At 36.8% G+C, this 15,203-nt stretch overlaps 1 pseudogene across 1 annotated transcript in view; it reads right to left on the reverse strand.

Annotated features, from left to right (window-relative positions):
• Positions 1-414: 414 nt before the first annotated feature.
• Positions 415-15,203, reverse strand: part of LOC309800769 — a 28,647-nt pseudogene continuing 13,858 nt past the window's right edge. The window contains exons 5-6 of the transcript in view: positions 2,392-2,732; positions 415-803 (exon numbers count right to left, since the gene is read on the reverse strand). The product of the transcript in view is annotated as an uncharacterized misc_RNA (transcript). The remainder of the gene's footprint in view (positions 804-2,391; positions 2,733-15,203) is intronic.

Genomic DNA, 15,203 nt, shown 5'->3' on the forward strand with positions numbered 1-15,203 from the left:
CGAATATAAGAGAAAGATGGGAGTCAAGGATGACTTCAAGGATTTTTTTCTGAGAAAACAAAAATAGGAAGTGTGACTGGGAAGGCAGTAAATCACACAAGTTGACAGCTGATTAAGAGTTTAGTTTTTGATCTGTTTGATTCAGGATATTTACTAGACTTCCACACTGAGATGTTGAGTTTAGAGATGAGACTAGAGTTTGGGAGAGAGGTCTGGGTAGAAGATATCATTCGAGGAATTCTTATCATATTGATTTTATGTAAAGCCATGAGATAGAATTAAGTCACAATAGAGAAAAAAGACTCAAAGACTATGCCCTGGGAAACTCATATATCAAGAAGGTGGAGCGAAAAAGATGAAGTAGCAGAAGAGAATAAGAAAGAAGACAAGCAAGATGGTGAACAAAGCCAAGAGAATATAATATCCTAAAAACCAAGTGAAGAAAGTGTATTAATTTTTCTCTTTAGTTTATAAATTTGATGACAGTGGCCATCATTTGAAGAACAAACACACAGATCTCACTTGATAGGACAATGCTTGTTCCTTCCTCTTGACCAGTTACAGGTTTTGAAGGTAGCAAGTGACATTCCCATAGGAGCTCCATCTTAGAAGAAGGGTCATCTTCAGATTGAATGATTTGTCAGTATCCTGTGAGTAAAATTTTGATGAAGGTAGAATGATCTCTCCTCTGCTGTCTCTCCATTCCATTTGAGGTTGCGGGAACCAACCTCTTGAATTACACTCCACTAAAAGACCTTTGGTATTAGAAGGATGCACAAGAATCTGCGTTTCCAGGCTTGTAGCTGGTTGGAAAGAAAGGGGAAAACAATATTTAGGTGAAGGGATGGGGAAACATTAGAGAGAAAGAAAAGTCCCCTTCTTCTACTTTAAACCTTATGCCCTTAGATATACTGATAGTCAAGTGCTGTGGGGCTCTGATGGCTTCTACAAGCTAATCAAAAGGGGAAAAGGCTAAGTCAGACTGAAGGGTTATGATATCCAAATTAACAACCTTGTCCTAAAAAGTCAGGAGAGGAAATGCCTGTTTGTTTCATTTATTCACTTAGTCAAAAATATTTATTGATTATTTACTAAATCTAGGAGACTGGGCTAGGTCCATGGACATAATGATGAACAAAAACAATCAAGATCTCAGTCCTCATAGAATTTATAGTGTAACATTTTTTCTTGTATATTCGTCATTAGCCACGTATGAGCTACCATAATTTATTAATAAGCAGTAAATAGCATAAAGGCAAGTTTGCAACTTTAATTGAAACTTTAATTTATGTGCTCTTTGAATAAAACAGGTAACGCACTACTATTATCAAAATAAAGCAGTAGATATCAGTTTAGAGAAAATAAACAAGTTTTTGAAAATTTTCAGGACATTGCTGGGGATGTTAAGAATTGCCTAATGTGTGGGCAAAGAAAGAATGAGTAGAGATTTAAAGAGTTACTCTAGAGCAGCTCTGTCTGATAAAAGTTTCTGCAGTGATGGAAATATTCCATATCCGTGCTGTCCATTCAGTAGCTTTTTGCAACGTGAGACTTTGGCACCTAAGATGTGGTCAGTGATCCCTTCTTGGCCTTTTGGCTAAGATCAAGATGTGGTCAGTGAGACTAAAGAACTAAATTTTCAATTTTATTTAATTTTTTACTTTAAATTTTGCCTAAATTTAATTTTATTTAATTTAAACATAAATGTAAGTAGCCACATGTGGCTAGTGGCTATCATATTGAATAGCTTAGCTCTAGGCAATACAGATGAGCGTCACAATAGCTAATGAAAATGTTAAATGTGAATGGGCCTAGGTGCCTACCCTTGTGCCCTCACATTTGGAAGCCTTTCAGTTTACTTCAAGTCCTCCATCTTGCCACCATTTCTTTGTTATTCAGAAAACTGAGACTGAGGTGATATTGGAGGACACAGAAGATTATAGATGAAGGCTTTCTGAACTAGATTTAAGAACTAAGTAGTCAGCAAATTGAGTCAGGGAGAAATGGGAATAAGAATGATCATTAAGGAGACAGTTGTAAAGATTTAGGTGGTTTAGAGAGTCAAGTTTTACTAAAGTGTTGTCAAAAATAATTGAAACAAATAGTAACAAATCCTGAAAGGATTCTGTTGATACTTTAAAGTTCTAACAGTGCACATGGACCTGGGAAAACAGACAGTTCTTGCTGATAAAGGTAATATGTGCACAGACACAATTTGCATTCTTAATCCTACACTCTTCCCCATTTAAAGACTAAATGCATGAATTTGAACTTGCTAACCAAACCCTGTAATACAAAATGGTCAGAAACACTAAGAATATTCCTAATACTCAGCCTCAGATGGATTGAGAATCGTGGATGCTTAGAAGCCTCAGAGGGATCCATCCTTACCTGTGACCTTCACTTCTCTGATGGCCTCATCACAGAAATCACCATCTTTGAAGAAACAATGGTACCACCCATCAGCAGCAGCATTCACATTAAGGATCCTGAGGGTCACCTTACCCTCTCCAGTGGCTTCTTTCAGGAGCTCTGTCCACTCCACATACTTGGAGATGGTTTCTCCATACAAGTCTACCATTCTAGTACAGGTGAACAGGTTTTGTGTAGTGGTTCCAGAACCAGCGTATTTCTATGTGTTCTGCACTCTGTGGTGGGGACACCTGGCTACTGAACTCAACTTTTCCACCTAATGGAGCCATGATTGGCCCCTGAATGCCATTCACTGTGAACTGTTTTGTGAAGGAAGACAGTAACCAAAAGGTGAGAGTATGAACCAGGAGTCACTGTGTATTTGATTCATATATGTACATGATGAGTTCCTAGCTTTCTAGGTATCAACGGGTTCTTAACATTCCTTCCAAATACCACCTATAGGAATGCCTTACCTTTCTAGTATCTTTCCAGAGACTCCCAAAATTTCCCTTTTATTTGATTCTCTTTAAATAGGATTAAGATAGAAATTTCAAGAAAATAAAGAAGAGACCAGTTAAAAGAGGGATATTCCATCAGGCTCAGTCCTTAATAAAGATCTCTGCACTCACTAAGTGCCTAATCAAATAATGTAGACTGACTGATTTGCACAGGCAAATAAAGTCTTCTCTAAAAAATATGTGTGATCATTACTCTTGCCTTTTCTCTTAACCTCAGGCCAACCACCAACCATTTTTATTTCGACTGAAAAAATCCACACTGACCCTGACATCTGATAGATTTCTCCTTTCATCCCTTTAAAACTCAAAAATTTATTTCTCGGTAGGGCTTTTTTATTTTTATTTTTTAAAATTTTATTGGAGTACAGTTGATTTATGATTTTGTATTAGTTTCAGGTGTACAGCAAAGTGAATCAGTTATACATATACTTGTATCCACTCTTTTTTAGATTCTTTTCTCATATAGGTCATTATAGAGTATTGAGTAGAGTTCCCTGTGCTATACAGTAGGTCCTTATTAGTTATCTATTTTATATATAGCAGTGTGTATATGTCAATCCCAATCTCCCAATTTATCCCTAACCCCTCTTTCCCCCTGGTAACCATAAGTTTGTTTTGTACATCTGTGACTCTATTTCTGTTTTGTAAATAAGTTCATTTGTACCTTTTTTTAGATTCCTTATATAAGCGACATCATAGGATATTTGTCTTTCTGCCTGACTTACTTCACTCAGTATGACAATCTCCAGGTCCATCCAAGTTGCTGATAAAGGCATTATTTCATTATTCTTTCTATGGCTGAGTAATATTCCATTGTATATATGTACAACATTTTCTTTATCCACTCTTCTGTCGATAGACATTTAGGTTGCTTCCATGTCTTGGTTATTGTAAATAGTGGTGCCATGACTTTTGTGTGCATGTATTTTTTCAAATTATGGTTTTCTCTGGATATATGCCCAGGAGAGGGACTGCTGGATCATATGGTAGTTCTATATTTAGTTTTTTAAGGAATCTCCGTACTGTTCTCCATAATGGTTTTACCAATTTACCTTCCCACCAACAGTGTAGGGGGGGGTCCCGTTTTCTCCACACCCTCTCCAGCATTAATTGTTTGTAGATTTTTTGATGGCGCCCATTCTGACTTGTGTGAGGTGATACTCCATTATACTTTTGATTTACATTTCTCTAATGATTAGTGATGTTAAGCATCTTTTCATGTGTTTTTTGGCCATCTGTATGGGTAGGGCTTTTTTTTAAAAAAGATGTTTTCTCTGTATCCCTTAAAGGATTATATTTCCCTTTAACAGATTATGTAGGATCTCATTGTGGGGAATTCTGCTCCAACTAGACTATGCTCTCTTACACTTTTGGTGGGGGATTGTAATCTATGGACTCAGAGAAAAATAAAAGTTTACTAAGTTATTAATTTATTTCTTCCAAATGAGTTTCTTAGATTTTTTTCCCCAGAGTAAAAAGCCACATACCATACAACTCACTGAAGGAGAAAATATGACTTGGATGTATGGTAAACCTTTATGTGATAAGGAACAAAATATATTTCTTTATTCATGTAAACATTTTAAATTTATTTCTTTGTAATTATGCTGTATTATAGATTCATACTGAAATACTTTAAAATACAGAATTATTTAAATGAGGAAAGTAAAAGTGTCCAAAATTTGCATGATAGAGGAATAGTGCTCACATTTGGACACATGTCATCCAATAACAGAGTAGGGAGGAAAGTAAAGACAAGTTCAGATACCGCTAAGATTGCAATAATTGCTAAAACACATTGAGCACTTACAATGTGCATGGCAATATTCTAAGCATGAAAATTTTAAGTAAATGAAAAATGATATACCATGTTCGTAAATGGGAAGAATCATTTCTTTAAAAGTTTCAAATCTTTCTCCCCCGATAAATTATAATTTCAGGATAGTTCCAATATCCCAATAGTTTTTTTTTTTCCATAAATTGACAAATTGACACAAATCAATGTCGATGTGCAAAGGCTGAAGAATTGCCAAGACACAACTGAGGGAGAGGGAGAGAAGGAGGATGCATAAGAATAAGGAATATGGAAGCAGAATGAACAAGAGGAAGAAGAAGAGAAAATATAATGGAGGTTGAATATATAAAAAATCTTTAATATAAATTCAACCTTTTAGGGGCTTCCCTGATGGCGCAGTGGTTGAGAGTCTGCCTGCGGATGCAGGGGACGCGGGTTCGTGCCCCGGTCCCGGAAGGTCCCACATGCCGTGGAGCAGCTGGGCCCGTGAGCCATGGATGCTGAGCCTGCGCGTCCAGAGCCTGTGCTCTGCAACGGGATAGGCCACAACAGTGAGAGGCCTGCGTACCGCAAAAAAAAAAAAAAAAAAAAAAAATTGAACCTTTTTTTTCTAATTAGGATTGTTAATATACGTTATTAAATCACAATTTTTTTAGCAGTGAAGTTCAGCAATTTGAAGATTAGTGTAATGTAGTAATTGTTAAATATTACTTTAAACAAGTTTTTGAATTTGGTTTAATAATATTTTATTTAATAGCTTTAATTTTGCACCCATAGTGAAATTTATCTTTTTTAAGAATTCATTTATCAGATTGTGATATCAGAATTATATAGTCAATGTGATATCATCTAAAATCCTTCCTACTTTTATTTATACTCTTGAGTTCCTCACAAAGCGTGAAAACTGCAAAATTTTAAAAAGTGCAACAATAAATCTAGATTCTGAGTTGTTCTGGGATAGTTATTCAACAATTATTTTTCCCTTTTACAAACTCAAATGGACATTGACATTAAATGGTTTTCTATATTTTCTTGAGCAAAATTTGGTAAATATCCTTTTTTGTTTTTACATAAAACTGTCCAATTTACTAACATTACCTCATTTAATAAAACACGTTTTTACTGATCAGTCATGATTAATTTTTTGAGAATATATCAATTTTAAGCTTCCTTTGTTGAGGGTGAAGTCTCTTATTTTTCCTGAAGACGCCTTAATTTTGTACTTTACCAGAATTTTAGTTCATCAGACTGTTTCCCTTAAGAAATATGATATACGGTTTCCATTGCTGCCATTAAGAAAACTGCTACCACTCTGATAACTGTTCCTTCATTGATAAACATTCTTTCTCTCAGACAGCTTTTAAGATTTATTGCACTTTAGTTGTAATGAATCTATGTATGAATTTATGTTTCTTTTTCTAGCTTAAGCTTGATAGTGCTTTTTGAATTGGATAATTCTCATCTTTCTTCAAGTATAGAAAATTCTCACCAAACAAATGTTTAATTTTATTACTTCTCTTATTCACTATATGCTCTTATAAAATTTTTATGTTCCACACAACACCTCTCAACTCTCTTGGGTATTACCAGCAGATGTCTTAAACCACCACTGCCTGCTCCTACGGGTGTCCCCATGTTAAAATATTTCATTTTTTGTTTTGCCTTCCTGATACAACTGGGCTACCACAGATGTTCTTTCAGTTTAGAGAGTCAGAAATTCTCAAAGTTGACATTTAGTTCCTGACTAGAATAAGGTGTGGGAATAGGACACATGCCAGACCCTCACATTTTTGTCCCTGCCCCACTCATTGAGGGGAGGATGCAGACATAGTTGAAACTCTAGGACTCTCTGTTTCCCCCACATTAAGGCCTTCTTGTCTCTCCCAATCCCTCCTGTTATATCGCCACTTGAAAAAGACCACCAAATAAATTTAGGATTTCTCATCCTTGAGGCCAGAAGAGTCTCAGTACCAATGTGTCAACTAATTAATTGATTGATTAATCAATTAACATATAAAATATTAAAAATTATTTTGTATGTGGAAAGGAATACTATTTTAGGTGTAAACTGTTTAATCCCCATTTTATGATATGTTTGTATAATAATATTTGAAAATAATTTGAGCTATTTGAACACTGCCAATGAAGTTAATTTTATTCCCTTAAACAATTAAACTTTACTTATGGATCCAAAACACTGATTATTTTGAATGTGTTTTAAGTGCATTATGTAACAAATAAAATAGAGTGATTACAAGCTAACTACCAGTTACCTTTATATCTATTATAAAATAATAACGATAATTTCATCATTATTTTCTACTCATTTTTATATTTAGCTGGATTTATAATTTGATACATTTTAAGGTTACATAATACATATTTTCATAAATTTTCAGGTTTATAACAATCTTACAGGAAACAAGAAAAAAAGTGAAAATTTATTCTCAAAGATATAATGGAAAATATTAGAGCATTTTCTATTAAGAACAACTGTAAAGCACGGGTAACTCAGTGTGGAAATTTGAGGTCATCAAATAAAAATATCTTGAACCTTTTCATAAAACAAAACATGTTTTGTTTGTTTTGTTTTCTATAGACTTTTATAGAAAAAATATTTTTTTAAAAAAGGTACTGAGCATGGAATTGTTCTATAAGTTAGAACAATGTATAAATATTATCATTTTTGAAAAATCTGAATTTGGCTCATGAGAAGAGAGCTCAATGAAACAGTTTATAATTTCAAATACATAGAGGAATTTAGTTTATGACAAAGATGAAATTTGGTATCAGTACAGAAAGATAGATTATTTAATAACTGGAAGGACAACTGGGTATTTTTTGGAAAAAAAATGTTATATTTCTGTCAAAATCCTTATAATAGAAATCATTTTGCATAGATTAATTTGAAAACATAAAATAAATAGAAAAAGTGGCTGTATAACTTGGAACATGGCCTAGAAAACTCTTTCTAAGCAAACACACCAGCTGGAAACCATGAATAGAAAAAATATTGAATTATGCAACAGAAAAATAAGTAAATAAATTGAATTATAAAGGTCAATAAAAGGTATAACAGATCAAGCATTAATTCATTAAATTAAAATTTTAATTCATTAAAATAAAAGTCTGCTCTGGAAAAGCTTTTTTTTTTTTTTTTTAAATCTGCAAAAGCTTTTGTTATGAGAAAGGAAAGATAAGTTACAGGCTGAGAAAAAATATTTGTAAAAGATATATCAGATAAAGGATTTGTATCCAAAATACAGTAGTCCCTCCTTATCTGCAAGGGATACATTCCAGGAACCCAGTGGATTCCTGAATCCCCAGATAGTACTGAACCCTATATATACTATGTTTTCTCCTATACATACATACCTATGATAGAGTTTAATTTATAAATTAGCCACAGTAAGGGAACGTCCAAATCGCCAAAATTTCTACTTTTGTGCTTTGGGGTCATTATTAAGAAAAATAAGGGTTACTTGAACACAAGCACTGAGATATTGTGACAGTCATTCTGATAACCAACATGTCTACTAAGTAACTAAGGAGTAGGATACCCTGGATGAAGGAATGATTCACATTCTGGGCAGGACAGAGCAGGACAGCATGAGAGTTCATCAACCTACTCAGAATGGCTCCCAATTTAAAACTTATGAATTATTTCTGGAATTTTCCATTTAATTTTTTCAGACAATGGTTGATCTTGGGTAACTGACACTGCAGAAAGCAAAACCACCGATGGGGATGGGGACTACTAAATACAAAGTCTCTCAGAACTTAACAATAAAAAAAACCCAACATAAAAATGGATAGAACATCTGAACAGACACTTCACCACAGAAGATATATGGATGGGAAACAAACACAGGAAAAGGAGCTCAACATAATGTGTCATTAGGAATTGCAAATTAAAGCAATGAGATATCATGAAAAACCTATTAGAATGGCTGAAATTTAAAACACTGACAACATCAAATGCTGACAAAGATGTGGAGCAAAAGAAACTCTCATTCATTGCTGGTGAGAATGCGAAATGATACAGCCACATAGGAAAACAGTTTGGCAGTTTCTTACAAAGCTAAATATGTGCTTACTATATGTTCTAGCAATCAGGCTTCTAGGTATAACACAAATGAGTTGAAAACTACATCCACACAAAAACTTGAACATAAATGTTCCCAGCATCTTTATTCATAATTGCCCCCAAACTGGAAGCAACCAATATGTCCTGTGGTACATTTAGACAATGGAATATTGTTCAGTGATAAAAAGAAATGAGCCATCAAGCCACAAAGAGACACGCAGGAACGTTAAATGCATATTGCTAAGTAAAGAGGCCAGTCTGAAGAGCTTATGTACTGTATGATCCCAATTATATGACATTCTGGAAAAGGCCAAATTATGGAAACAGTGAAAAGAGCAGTGGTTGCTAGGGGTTTAGGAAGAGGGAGGGAGGAATACGTGGAGCATAGGGTATTTTTAAAGTGGTAAAGTGGTTCTGTATGATTCAGAAATGGTAGAAACATGGCATTATGCATGTATTAATGTAGTAAATTTGAGGATTTCAGGGCTGATCAAGGAAAAAGATATGACCACGAGGTGGTGGTAGCACACAAGAAGCCTTTATTTGAGCAGCACTTTGACAGGATTTCGCAGGTGGCAATCCCCACAGTATGAGACCATTTGGAGGCACAGGGAACACCATGCAGAAGGGGAGGAGGGCAAGGGAACTCCCAGGGAGGAGATGGGTTGGAGAGAGGGCTTATGTGTCTAGTAATGTCACATCACAGAACAGTGAAGAGTTGAGGGCTCTGCAGGGCAGCAGTGGCTTGGGGTCTCTGTAGCTACAGAGTTTATCTTACCTATGGCTAGCAGATGTTGGGTGCAGTTTCACAGGACACACAAAGCAGACAGGCATTACATAGCTAAAAGTATGCTTATCAGGGATATATCTAAAACAATTGGATGTGTAAAAATTTGAGTTTGGCACTGGCAGGCTTTTGAACTAATGGGTCTCAGCCTGATTTAAAGAAATAAGTAACACAGGGCCAATATACAGAGGCTACTTGTGCTCATTTATATAACAATTTGTTTAAACCCAGAGAACTTTACAACACAAAGAGTGAACACTAATGTAAACTTTATTCAATAATAACCTATCAATATTTGTTCATCAGTTGTAATAAACATACCACACTATGGAAGATGTTAGTAGTAGGGGAAACTTTGGAGTGGCGGGGTGAGGAAGGGAGAATGGGGTTGGTTATATGGAAACTCTATGTACTTTCTGCACATTCTTTCTGTAAATCTGAAACTGCTCTAGAAAATAGAGTAGTAAAATTTAAAAAGTCAATGAGGGTAAAAAGGAGGAAAAAATAAAGGGGGACTTGGGAAATTTCATAATTTACAAAATAAAATAAAAAGTCAAAAAAAACCCTCTGGATGTTCAAAATATAATTAATATGTCAACAGACTGAATTATAAACTAGTCAGAAACATGTGGAATAGGTATAAGAGATAAAAATTCCTAAAAATTTGAGAGTTCTTAAAAAGCAATGAGGGAGGGACTTGTCTGGCAGTCCAGTGGTTAAGACTCTGCACTTCAAATGCAGGAGTCGTGGATTCAATCCCTGGTCAGGGAACTAAGATACCATGTGCTGCATGGTGTGGCCAAAAAAAATTAAAAAAATAAAAGGTGATTCTTTCATAATTAAAAAAAAATGAGGGAAAAACCAACAATGCAAAGGAGACATGGAGTAAGGACCTACACAGGCAGTTCAGAGAAAAGAAATACAAAATTTCTCTGAAAGATACTCAGTCTTGTTAATAAAAAGGGTAAAATACAATCACTATGAAAATTTACTTTTCATCTGTAAGTTTGGAAAAGATAAAAAACTCTGATACCTGTAATATCTGAGATAGTGATACCATCTGTTGGTGGAAATGTAGAATAGTAACTATTTCAGAATGATATTTTCAATATATAATAAAATGGTACATAGTCTTTGAGCAGCAGTTCTACTCACTGGAATGTTTCCTACCTATGTACTCACAGGCATGCTCAAAACATGTGTGCAAGGATTGGTGGCAGCATTATTTTATTAGCCAAAGGCTGGATACCACCTAAATGTGCATCACTAAGAGTTCTGTCATTTAATAAGCAGCTTTTGTTAGAAACATTAAAATCTTATATTCCATTTGTTGTCTCAGGCTTTCTTTTACCTATCTCTAAATACGTTATCTTTATTTCTTCTCTGCATAGATCCCTTTACAAATGTGAATTTTCATCACCTGTCAAGCTTCCACTAGCCCATCCCATCCTTCCTCGTCTGACACCTTACTTCACTGATAACTCACATGGATTCCAGTATGGATCTGCAGCTTAGACCACTTCCTCACAGTATAAGTGGTACATAAATCATGTCTCCTAAATATGAATATTGGTTCTCAAGGGCAAGTATTAGGTCTTCTTTATTTGTTTCTTCCCCCTGGAACCTAACACAAATCTGGGTACATGATAAAGAAGACTTGCTGATTAGAGATAATTAATTTTTCCTAACAATTAACTGGATCTGATACCACAATGAGGTATCACCTCACATCGGTCAGGATGACCATCATCAAAAAATCTACAAACAGGGCTTTCCTGGTGGCGCAGTGGTTGAGAGTCCGCCTGCCGATGCAGGGGACACGGGTTCGTGCCCCGGTCTGGGAAGATCCCACATGCCGCGGAGCGGCTGGGCCCGTGAGCCATGGCCGCTGAGCTTGCACGTCCAGAGCCTGTGCTCCGCAATGGGAGAGGCCACAACAGTGAGAGGCCCGCAAAAAAAAAAAAAAAAAAAAAAAAAGATTTCACCTCAGAGTCACTGAAATAGCTAAAATGAAAACACTGACAACACGATATGTTGCCAAGGATGTGATAACTGGAACTCTCATACACGGCTGTTGTGTCTAAGATTTGCAGTTTCTTTTAAAGTATACATCTACCCAATGGCCCCAAAATTCTACTCTCAGGCATTAATCGAAGAGAAATGAAAACATATCCACAAATCTCTTTGTATAAGAATGTTCATAGTGGGCTTCCCTGGTGGTGCAGTGGTTGAGAGTCCGCCTGCCAATGCACGGGACACGGGTTCGTGCCCCGGTCGGGGAAGATCCCACATGCTGTGGAGCGGCTGGGCCGGTGAGCCATGGCCACTGGGCCTGCGCGTCCAGAGCCTGTGCTCTGCAACGGGAGAGGCCACAACAGTGAGAGGCCCGCAAAAAAAAAAAAAAGAATGTTCATAGTAGTTGTATGGTCAGGCCACTCGATGGCTGTGCTCTTGCTCTCTGTACATCCCCTGCTCCATCAGGTCCTGCCTCACCTACACGCTGCTCACATGACTGAATTTCTTACATACTTGCCCAGGCCCCAGCTAATGATTGTTCTAGCTTTAGATAAGAACTCTCCACTATGCTTATCAAAGGGGTGGTTAGGGGCATGCCCCTCTGCTGGTTTCCCTGGTAACCAATGAGCCCACCTGATATCAATTCCTCCTATAACTGGTAATCTCCCCCTGCCCCCCGGGAGTGAAGACTGCCACCATGTCCTGCCCTGCCGTCCATAGCGCATGGTGGGGTGTGGCTCCAGGACCTTGCTTCAGACGTGTAAGCTCCCCCATCCATTAAACCACTGATGTGTCTGTTGCTGACTCCAAGCTCTTTCTTCAGTCTTGAAGCTGGGAAAGTACAGACCTTGCAGGCCTGCAGAATGCAAACCAACAGTAATCTTATTCGTAATAGACAAAAACTAGGGATAGTCCAGGTGCCCATCAACAAGCAAATGTGGTGTATTCTGACAATGGAATACTACTCAGCAGCAACAAAGAAAAACTAATGATACTTGCAGCAATGTGGGTGAATGTCAAAATATTATGCTGAATAAAAGAGGCAAGACACCAGAAAGTATGTACAGTATGATTCCATGTGTATGAACTTCTAGAACAGGCAAAGCTGATCTATGTTGTAAAATGGTAGAGTGGTAGTCACTGGAGGAGTGAGGGGTTGCCTAGAAGGGGTAAGAGAACTCTCTAGGATAATGGAAATGTGTTATAGGACACAAGTAACAGGCATATGCATTTTTCAAAATTCATTGAACTGCACATTTTTTTGTCTACTTGTTTCACTGTAGTATTAAATTATACCTTGATTATAAACACGGGAATGATTCTACTGATTACCCCCATTTTTCAGGGGTGGGGAAAGATAAATTAGTTGATAATCAGTTGGCTCAGAATAGGAATTTTTCCACTTCCCACTAGTTTTTCTTTCCCTTGGGGATGTTTACCTGTCTCTATGTTACATTAGAATTTCCTTGACAATTACCAGAGCCCATTCCTGAGGTATGAGTGGGAAAGATACAAAGGATAAAGGCGAAAATATTGACTAGGGGAAAGCTTAGAGAATTTTGTTTTTGAACATTGGCCAGAAGCAATAGTAAAACACGATATGTTGTTCGCGTATGAAAAGATTCTCAATAAAGAAAATCCCAAGGAATTGCAAAAATAAAACAGAACAAAAAACTCATGGAACTGATAAGCAGTTATAGCAAGGTTGTAGGATACATGATTAATATACAGAAATCAATTGCTTTTGATTCTATCTTTGCAATTTCCTGTGAATATGTAATTATTTAAAAATTAAAATTCTTAAGTGGAAAAATTTATCTACTCTCATAAACTACAAATATCTGTAACCTTGCCTACTTTTGATAAATTAAAAGCTGATAATTCATTGAATGACATCAAGAATTGCTGCTCCACCCTATGAGATTTATTGATGGGATGTAAGCCAAGAAATCCACAAAGATATCTGAAAATTAAGATAATTTATTTTAAAATTAACTTATACCGAAACACACACATCTGCAGCCCCACCTCTCAAGGAAAATTACTAGTAATGTAAGTAGCTTTTGGCAGGAAAGAGCTTTTTGCAAGAAAGAGCTCCCTACGGGAGGCCTTTGTCTTGTCACTAACCTTAAACCAGGCACTCCCATCTCCAGCCCTAGCACACCTTTCACACCTTTTGATCACACAATATCTTGTCTAATCTGTTGGTTCTTTCTGTAGATCAAAGAAGTAGAAATGAAGAATAAGTAATTAACAGATGACCAGATCTCTTCCCTAGCTTCCCATTCAGTAACCTGGTGAACAAACTGTATGAACAAGACAGCATCTAAAGAAAAAGTACAAGATATCAACAAACCTGCACACAGTGGGGGATGGAGACTACACTGACCCCCTATCTCAATAATGAACTGAGATTACTTCCCTTTTTCCCTTTAAAAACTTTCATGGGCGAGCAGGGTCTTCGGGGGTGGTTTTGGGGGGACACTGAGTCCACCATCTCCCCAGATTGCTGGCATTCTGATTAAAAGCAACTTTCCTTTCTACAACAACTACTTCTTGGGTATTGATGTACCAGCAGCAAGGAGCCAGTCCTGATTTGGTATCTGCAACATTTTGGTATATTTTCATCCAGTATTGCATGTGTGCTAAAAAATGAGTGCTTACAAACTTTAGCATGCATGAGAATCACCTAGAGAATTTGTTAAAACACAAACCACTGGGCTTCACCCACAGAGTTTCTGATTCAGTAGATCTAGGTAGAGTCCAAGAATCTGTATTTCCGAGAAGTTCCCAGGTAACGTTGATACTACTGATATAGAGACTACACCTTTAGAATAAGTGATAAACACCATAATTATATTCTCCTAAATAAAACTAAACTAAGTGAGAAATAAAAGATTAAGGCAGATTGTGCATTAAAATGTCATCTTTATAAATCATTGGTGTAAAATAAAGTTAGCATATGTGAATGGGTGGGTGGACAACCTAATGATGAATTCCAGTATTGGGCTGATTTATCTGCCCAATTACAGGCAGTGATAGCCTGGTCCCATTGAGACTGAGACTTAACTGCTAAACTTGCTTCATGGCTGAAAGCAATTGAGAACACATGTTTCCTGGGGTTTGCCTATTCCTTAGATAGATGGGAAGAAGTTTCAGGAAGACACATCTCAGTTCTTGATCCCAAATTTATACCACGGAAGCATGGTGAGTAGTAAGTGAGGAGGTAGAGAGAGGCCACGGGAATTACTCTAGTAACAGAAAAAGCTGCTTTCACAAGGAAGTAAACGTCAGCTGTTGGGAGAATTACAGCCCTTACAACCACCCCTGCCATCCCTCCTGCCCTCCCCCATTACTGTTAAACACTGAAGTCTTTCCAGGCCCATTGTTGTCAATAAGTTATAAGGATATCCACGTACATCAGCTGGTGTATCTGTGTCTCTGGTTACTTGACTAAGAATAATTCCTAGAAGTGTGAAATTACTGGACTAGTACTTTAAGGCTTTTCATACATATTGTCCAGTTGTCTTCCAGAAAGGATGCAGAGATTTACACTTCCGCCACCACTACTCATGGCACAGTACT

The sequence above is a fragment of the Mesoplodon mirus genome, assembly GCF_964341445.2.
Source record: "Mesoplodon mirus genome assembly, chromosome: 3".
Taxonomy (NCBI): Eukaryota; Metazoa; Chordata; class Mammalia; order Artiodactyla; family Ziphiidae; genus Mesoplodon; species Mesoplodon mirus.